Source organism: Priapulus caudatus, unplaced genomic scaffold, assembly GCF_000485595.1.
Source record: "Priapulus caudatus unplaced genomic scaffold, Priapulus_caudatus-5.0.1 Scaffold384, whole genome shotgun sequence".
Classification (NCBI taxonomy): Eukaryota; Metazoa; Priapulida; class Priapulimorpha; order Priapulimorphida; family Priapulidae; genus Priapulus; species Priapulus caudatus.
The window spans coordinates 5,580-13,000 of record NW_014577445.1 but is presented as its reverse complement, the minus strand read 5'-3'; positions in this window follow the sequence as shown (position 1 = coordinate 13,000).

Below are 7,421 nucleotides of genomic sequence, written 5' to 3'. Positions count from 1 at the left end.
GGGGAATTTCACCTGTTTTTGTAGTAATCCTTCAGTGCGTTCTCGTAGGCCTTCCTCCAGCCGGACCGAGACGCGATGCCCACCTCCAGTCGTCCACCAGATCTGCGTGCCGCACAGCGCCCTGTGCCATGTAGTCGAACAGCCATTGTCGCGAGGTTTCTCCTCGTAAGTGCACGCCGCCGTCTGCCATGTAGTGGACGCACGGTCGAGCACATGCTCGCATGAGGCGGTTCGACCACGCCTCGACCTGACCCGTGCACTGCACGGCCGATCAAACTCCACGTACTCGTCCTCCTTGCTGTACATCCCGAGCGCGGTCTTCGTCAGGTTGCCATCCTCGTCCTCAGGAACTTCAGCCTCGCCATGCTGTCAAACGAGCTTGCTCAGGTGCTTAGCTACCAGCTCGGGCTGGTGCCGTAGAGAGAATGTCGAGGCAAGGTCGCAGACGACACAAAGTAGAATCGCGGGACGCGAGGCGCTTTGTCTCGAGGTACTCGCGAGGGCCTTCTCAACACAGCGTCAGCTGGCTCTGAAGTACTCGAGCTTCTCGAACAGTCGTCGGCGGTTCGTTCCGCGACGACGTTTCGTCGTGTTCTCCATCGCGCACAGAAGTTCCTTGAACTCGGCGTGACGCTGTCGAAGCGTTTCGAATCCTCTGAAGCTGGCAGCGATGTCCTCGGATCCGATGAAGATGCTTTCCAGGTGAGACCAGGTACGCTGAACCTCGAACCAGATGCTGATCACCTGGTCGGCCATGGACAGCTTCTTCTGCCAGCCGGCAGACTTCCTCGAGAAAGTGTCCGATGTACTTACTCGTCATGAGGGTTCTGTAGCTGCACCTGGTTGTCTTCGAGTGTCTCGATGAGCTCCTCGCTTGAGCGGCAGCAGCTTACACTTGGTGCGCGCGTGTAGCTCGTGCTCAAACTCCATGCTCGCCCACGTCACGTCCAGTCCTTGAGCGTCTTCTCCATCGCCATCTCCTTGACGGACTTGTCGACGATGCGCGAACCTCGTCCTCAAAGTTGTGCAGGTTGACGCGAGAAAGGTCGGACAGATTCGTCTTGTCGCTCATCACAAACTTCACACTTTCGCCGCGTGCATCAGCTCCTGCCAGTGACGCTCGGATCGGCCGGTTCTGCAGCTCGCCGACCGCGGCGCAGCGACGTCAGCATGTTCTTGACGGTGTCCTCGAGCCCGCCGTACGCGTCCACGCGCGCACTCCTTGTCCAGCCCGCGATGTCCTTCGCAAACTTCTTGGCAGTCCATCTCCATCTGTTCGACGTCGATGTCTGCCACAGCGTCGTTTCCAGTCGTCGATGCTGCTGCGCACGACATGACGTAGTCCCAGAGCAGCTTGAGGAGCGCGCAGCTCCCGCCGGCACTGCTTCAGCTGCTTGGAACTCAGGCAGGTTGACCTCGAAGAGACTCGCCGACTCTGCGAGCGCGGCCATCTCTCCCTCCATCGCCTGTGATCTCAGCGTGCGCGCGCGGTCGAGCCGCGGGTACGTGTCGCCGCAGTCGTAGCGGAAGATCGCGTTCACGCGGTATTTCTCGCGGAACTCGTGCTGCCGACGTCGAAGTTTGCGCTCTGCGTCCGCAAGATGGCGACCTCGTTCGCCTGCAGCGGCGCGCATATGCTGCTGATGGTGACGGCGATCTTCTTCGTGTTGTTCCACTGTTCGGGGAGTTCGTGCAGCTGCGAGTGAACGTCGTCGGACAGTTCCTGGTTGTAGGAACTGAGCAGTTCGATGGTGTGTTTGAGCGGTTCGAACATCTCTCTCGGTGCGCTGCGGTCGCGCACGAGCGCATCAGGTGACCCATGACGTCGACCATTCCTGCGTAGTCGCCGCTCCTCGACGTGTAGCGTCGCCCGGCGTTAGCACCGGATGAACTCCTGCAGGCCCGTGAGACTCTGCGTGACCGTGGTCGACAAAGGTGCTGCCTTTGAACATGAGGCTCCAGCGCTTTGATGACGTTCAGCAGGGCCTGCTTGAACGGACGGATGTCGAGGCGGAACCAGCCGTCGAACACGCGCCGTGTTGTCGATGCCTTCCACCTCCGTGTAGATGGCCTCGTACGAGTCGATCTGCTCCTTGAATTGCGACAGCTGTGGAGGGTTCTCCGGTACGCCCTCCTCGGGGCGTTCTCCAGCTCCTCGGGCGTGATGACGTGTCCATAGAGGAGGAACTGGCGCATGAACTCTGCGGCGATCCTCACCCACAGGTACGAGTAGTTGTCGAACGAGTTTCGGAAGTCGAGTGGCCTTGCCTACGGCTGCTCTGCACGCGATCGATCACCTCCTGTCTGCATGTCTGATAACTCCTCCATGTCCTCCAGCTCCATCTGGTAGTTGTCGTGGCCGAGGTGGCGAGCGACGCGCGCGATGTAGGAAGCCATCGCGAACACGTCGCGCAGCAGGTCGTCGATGATCGCGTAAAAGCTGTGTTCGCACCGTACACGAGCGACGGAGAGAAGACGAGTTCGGGAGCCTGCAGCTCCAGCTGCGCCTCAAACAGCGGCGTCAGCGGCTGCTCGTGGTCGGTGTTGTCAGCAGGTAACTCATGCTGCAGTGAATCGCACGAAGAATCCGTCGGTGATGATCTCGTCGACGTGTTCCACGTATCGCTGCCAGTCCTGCGACGGCGGTGTCGGCGCGGTACAGCGCGGGCGTTCTCCCGCTAGCAGCGCGTTGATGCGCTCCCGGCCGCCGCGACGTCAGCGTTACGCCGCCGCCCGCTCCTGCCGGTCGTCGAGGCTCAGCAGCGAATCGCGCTTCTTCTCCTTCTTCTCGAACAGCGGCTGGCGCACCACGTCGCCATGACGGTGTGCACGCACACCACGTTGTCCTTGGCCTGCTGCAGCCGCGACTCGAGGCCGCGCACCTGCGCCTGCACGTCCTGGATGTAGTCCCACAGGTTGGCACTGTTCCAGTTCAGCTCGCCCTCCGCCTGCTGGCAGCAGCTGGTCGATGGCTTCTAGCTCGCTCAGCACCAGCTGGAACTCTACGGGCCAGCGTCGTCTGCGCGATCTTGTTGTACAGCGCGACGGTCAGGTTCAGGTTGGCGACGTACTGGTAGAGCTCGCCGTTTCGCTTGTTAGAGCGTCGCGGCTCCCTCGGGGATGTCCGTCCGCTTCATGCCCTCGAGGTACTTGACCTCGCGCAGCACGGCGACCAGCTGAGGGTCAAAGTTCACGGCGACGAGGCGGGTGTCGGCGTTGCGCGTCACGAGCGGCGCTGCAGGTTGAACTCCGCCTTGTCGCCGACGGCTCCCGCCCACTCGCTGTACACCCGCGTCTCGTACGCGGCGAGCCAGCGCCAGCATCTCGTCGCACTTGTGGTAGACGAGTCGTCCGCGGCTCGCCGCCACCGCGTGCTCGAGGAGCGCGGAAGCTAGCGACGGGCGCCGTGATTCGCTCCGCGCAGCTCGCGACGCCCACTTGAGGGCGCCGGCGACGCGGCGGCATGTTTCTGTTGATGGGCGCCCGACTTTCTTGGCGAGACTCATGTGTTCGTCGTAGATGAGCTTCGCCGTGTCGAGGTCTTCCGTCGATCGTCCGCATCAGCAGCTGGTACTTCGCCTCGAACTCCTCCTTGATGATTGGCCGGTCGAGCAGCGTGCCGAAACAAGTGAGCATCTGAAGACGCCCTCGTGCCGGTGCAGTCGTCGTATCCCTGGCAGATGATGGATCCGAGGCGGCGGTCGAGGTCGTAGATGTGGTTCATGAAGATGGAGTAGTCGTCGATGAACTCCCGGCAGAGCGGGTCGAGAGCGTCGTACGTGGCAGCCGCGAAGCCGGCGTAGTGGCCCTGAAACTCCTCGAAGATGCAGACGACCTGCGCACCGAGACTGCGACCCTTGATGCCGCCCATCTCCACCTTCTCCGCTTCATGACTCCTGCGCCGTCTCGAAGAGGATGCGGATCGTCTGCAGTCGCTCGGTGAACTTGTCCATGCGCGTGAAAGTGAGCGCGGGAGCAAACTCCACGTCTTCGCCGGCCGATCGTCGCCGAAGTAGGTCGCGATGGCGGCCTTGTGTTCGTCGTACGTCGCCGCGAACGCGGCGAATATCGCGAGGCACGTCGTCACCTTCTGCAAGCCTCTCGTCGATCTCGCCCTTGAAGATCTCGGCGGATCGAGGTACGCGCGCGCCTGCGCGATGAGCAGGTTGCATATCTCCTGCAGCAGCACGACGACGCGTCCCGGCGTGCAGTAGTAACGCGAGCGACTCCACACGAGACAGATGACGTGGCATCATCGACGCAGCCAGCGGCACGACGTCGGCAAAGTCCGCCTGCCTCGAGGTCGTCAAAGTGTCTCGCGAGCGGCGTCAGGTAGAGACTGACGTCCTGCGCCTCGGCTAGCGCGCCGACGACGTCGCGGAACATGCTCCTGAACGACGGGAAGTAACTGCTCTGCATCGTGTTCAGCAGCTCGGCCATCTGCGCACCTTGGGCGGCGCAGCTGCTCGTAGATGCACTGCAGGTTCTTACACTTGGCCTTCCAGAACTCGACCTCGACGTGGCGACCTGGGTCGAGACCGCTCGAGCAGCGGCTGAGACGAGTCGCGCTTGAGCACGTCTCGTATCTGGTGCGTCCAGTCGATGACGACCGTCTCGATGGCGTGTATGAGCCGCGCGGTCGTAGATCTCGCCGCTCGTCTTGGCGACGTGCACGCCTTGTCTACGCGGTCGGTGCCGACGGGCAGCGGCAGCAGCGTCTGCCGCGCACCTGCCCCGACACGACAAACACGCGGTTCTTGAGGCTGTGTATGTGTCTGAGCACGTCCTGCGAGACGACCTGAGGCCAGCACTTCTGGTTGAAGTCGTTACGAAGCAGGCGGGACGGAGGATTTCCTCGACGGAGCGACGAGAATTTCGAGGGGAGGTGCGAGAGGTCGCCGACGAACAGCGAACTCTTCACCTTGTCTTTGATATCGTTCCTTCTGACTCTTCTTTATAAAAGTAGACGGCCTTCGTCTTCTGGCCGCTGGGAAATGCGTACGTCGCGGCAAGCGCGCCGGTCGAGTTTGCGCTATCACGAGCTGTCTGTAGTCGCATTTCTCGAAGAGTCTGTGAGTAGCTGCTTGGTTTCCTCTACGCTGACGAGCTTCTGCCATTTGTCCGCCTTTAACTTGAGGGTTCTCTCGACGTACTCCCGCAGGAAGATCAACCTCGGTCTTCCACCTCACCCATCCTGAAAAGTTCACGAAGATTAAAACAATCATTGCGAAAATTTTGCTCAGAAAAAATAAATATAGCTGAATATAGTCTCACCGCTCTCACCTGACAGCGAAAATATCACTGATTACACCCAACTATCCAAAACACCAATATTTTATGCAGTTATAGCATAGAAAAATTGATTTGACAACATCATACCAGCAGCAAATTTTTTCGAGTCAAGACTTTCAAAAATCACAAATGGCATCTCAAACAAAGCGAACATAATTAAAACAAAAGGGCGTGCAATTCTGTTTGGTAAATATTATTGAGTTTTTATGTCAATAATTCATAGCACTTTCTGTCATTGTCATTCCCGTGTTACTATCTGACTGGCAATCCACAAGCTTCTCTAATAACAGACTTCACGTGGCATTAGTACTACACTGCTGTTTACGGCTAGTATGAGCGTCTGTGTTTACACTCTGACCTGATTTCTACGGTGCGTGGTATGCATTGCTGCACCGTGATAAGATGTCTCGCGCTACCGCGAGAAAATTCGAGAGATGGCAACGGTAAACAAAACAGAACCAAATTGTAATTGTGCATGATTTGTGAATACGAAGGTTCCAAGGCATTTTATCGTTACTCTAGACAATTGCTGTTACTCAAGCAATAACGGTAGGTATCATGAAATTGTGGAAAACACTGGAAAATTCTCCGCAATATACGCTTTAAGTGGCAGTCATTGTCCAAGAATAGGAAGGACCTGCATCTTGCCTTCCTCTGCAAGATCATGATTAATGGGATGATTGGTAGCGATCCCTGCTCACACCCACTCAACTAATCCATAGACCCCCAGCAACAGACACTCGAAGACTCTCACAATACCTATATACGTAACTTCATAAATAATTAGCCTTCAAAAGTCCTACGGACTATAACATAGACGGAGAGAGAAGTGGATCAAATCGATAGATCAACACTGCGGATTGAAGTGGAAAAAGTTGCAATTGTTCATCATTTACCAATGATGAAGGAAGAGAATTCCAATAAGGAATGACAGAAACAAAGAAGCTAAACTTTTAAAAGGATCCTTAGAAGATGGCACATGCCGAAAACAATGCTCAAGCTCAGATGATCGAGTGCATCGGACAGGCTTCATTAAAGGGACAGTAGCCTCTAGGATTTTACTGCATACATCTGTACTTACTGTATAACAAATCGTCTATACCCACACGTATTTGTTACCAGATACCTAATTTAATTGTTATAATTAATTACACATTAACGCTACGAAATTTAAACGGCGCCATGACAGCTGCAACCGTGCTGCCACCCCGAAAAAGTTGCGTATTTAACAATTTATTTTGCACGTTACAGACCGAGTAGAGGCTAATCACAAAAGTGCGATTATATTTAATACCTAAATGCTATTTAACGCGAACGATATTCATTTTAGGGCAAATTTATCCATATTATATACTGAAACTATATGTCGTTTATAAGATATTACAATCATTTTGCTTTTAAATGAATAAATAAGAAACACCCTCGGTCTGTAGCCCTTGGCTGGAAAGTGGTTCTGCGCAACTTATCAGATCGTGCGCTTTGAGTGGCGCCACCGTCGTTGTGATGAAATTGTAGTCGTTAGTTTTAAAACATTTTATTTTTATTTTCTAATGGTGATTGAACCATGAAACTTTTTATGTAGCGTAATTATAACATAAATTAGCTGAAAATAACCCTAGAACCTAGAGTAAACTCCCTTTAAGCAAGAGGGAATGCCAATCTTCACCTGACCATGATAAATTTTATGGAAAGATATGAGTTTAGCATGGAGAAAGCGGACACGAAGAAGAGGCCAATCAAGACGAGCCAAAACAACATCAACACTATCATGATAGTTTTTGGAAACCCATCTCGCAGCTTTATGCTGAATCAGAATGGCATCAAATTTAGAGCAGTTCTCGAGTGTAAAGGGGCACCAGCCTGGCAAAGCATATTCTAATGGTTTATTCCCGGTTGGCCTCCCATTTCGCCTGCGGCAAAATTCCCATTTCGCCTACAGCAAAATTCCCAGTTGACCTACACCCATTTCGCCTACTCTCAATTCGTCTACGCTCAAAATCTACCCCATTCCCATTTCGTCTACGATCGGTTTGTTCACTAAATAATCATTAATAAATAAGAAAACATGGTTTTGATTGGCATACATAGACTACTGTACAGGAACTAGAAGAAAACATAGGTACAAATAA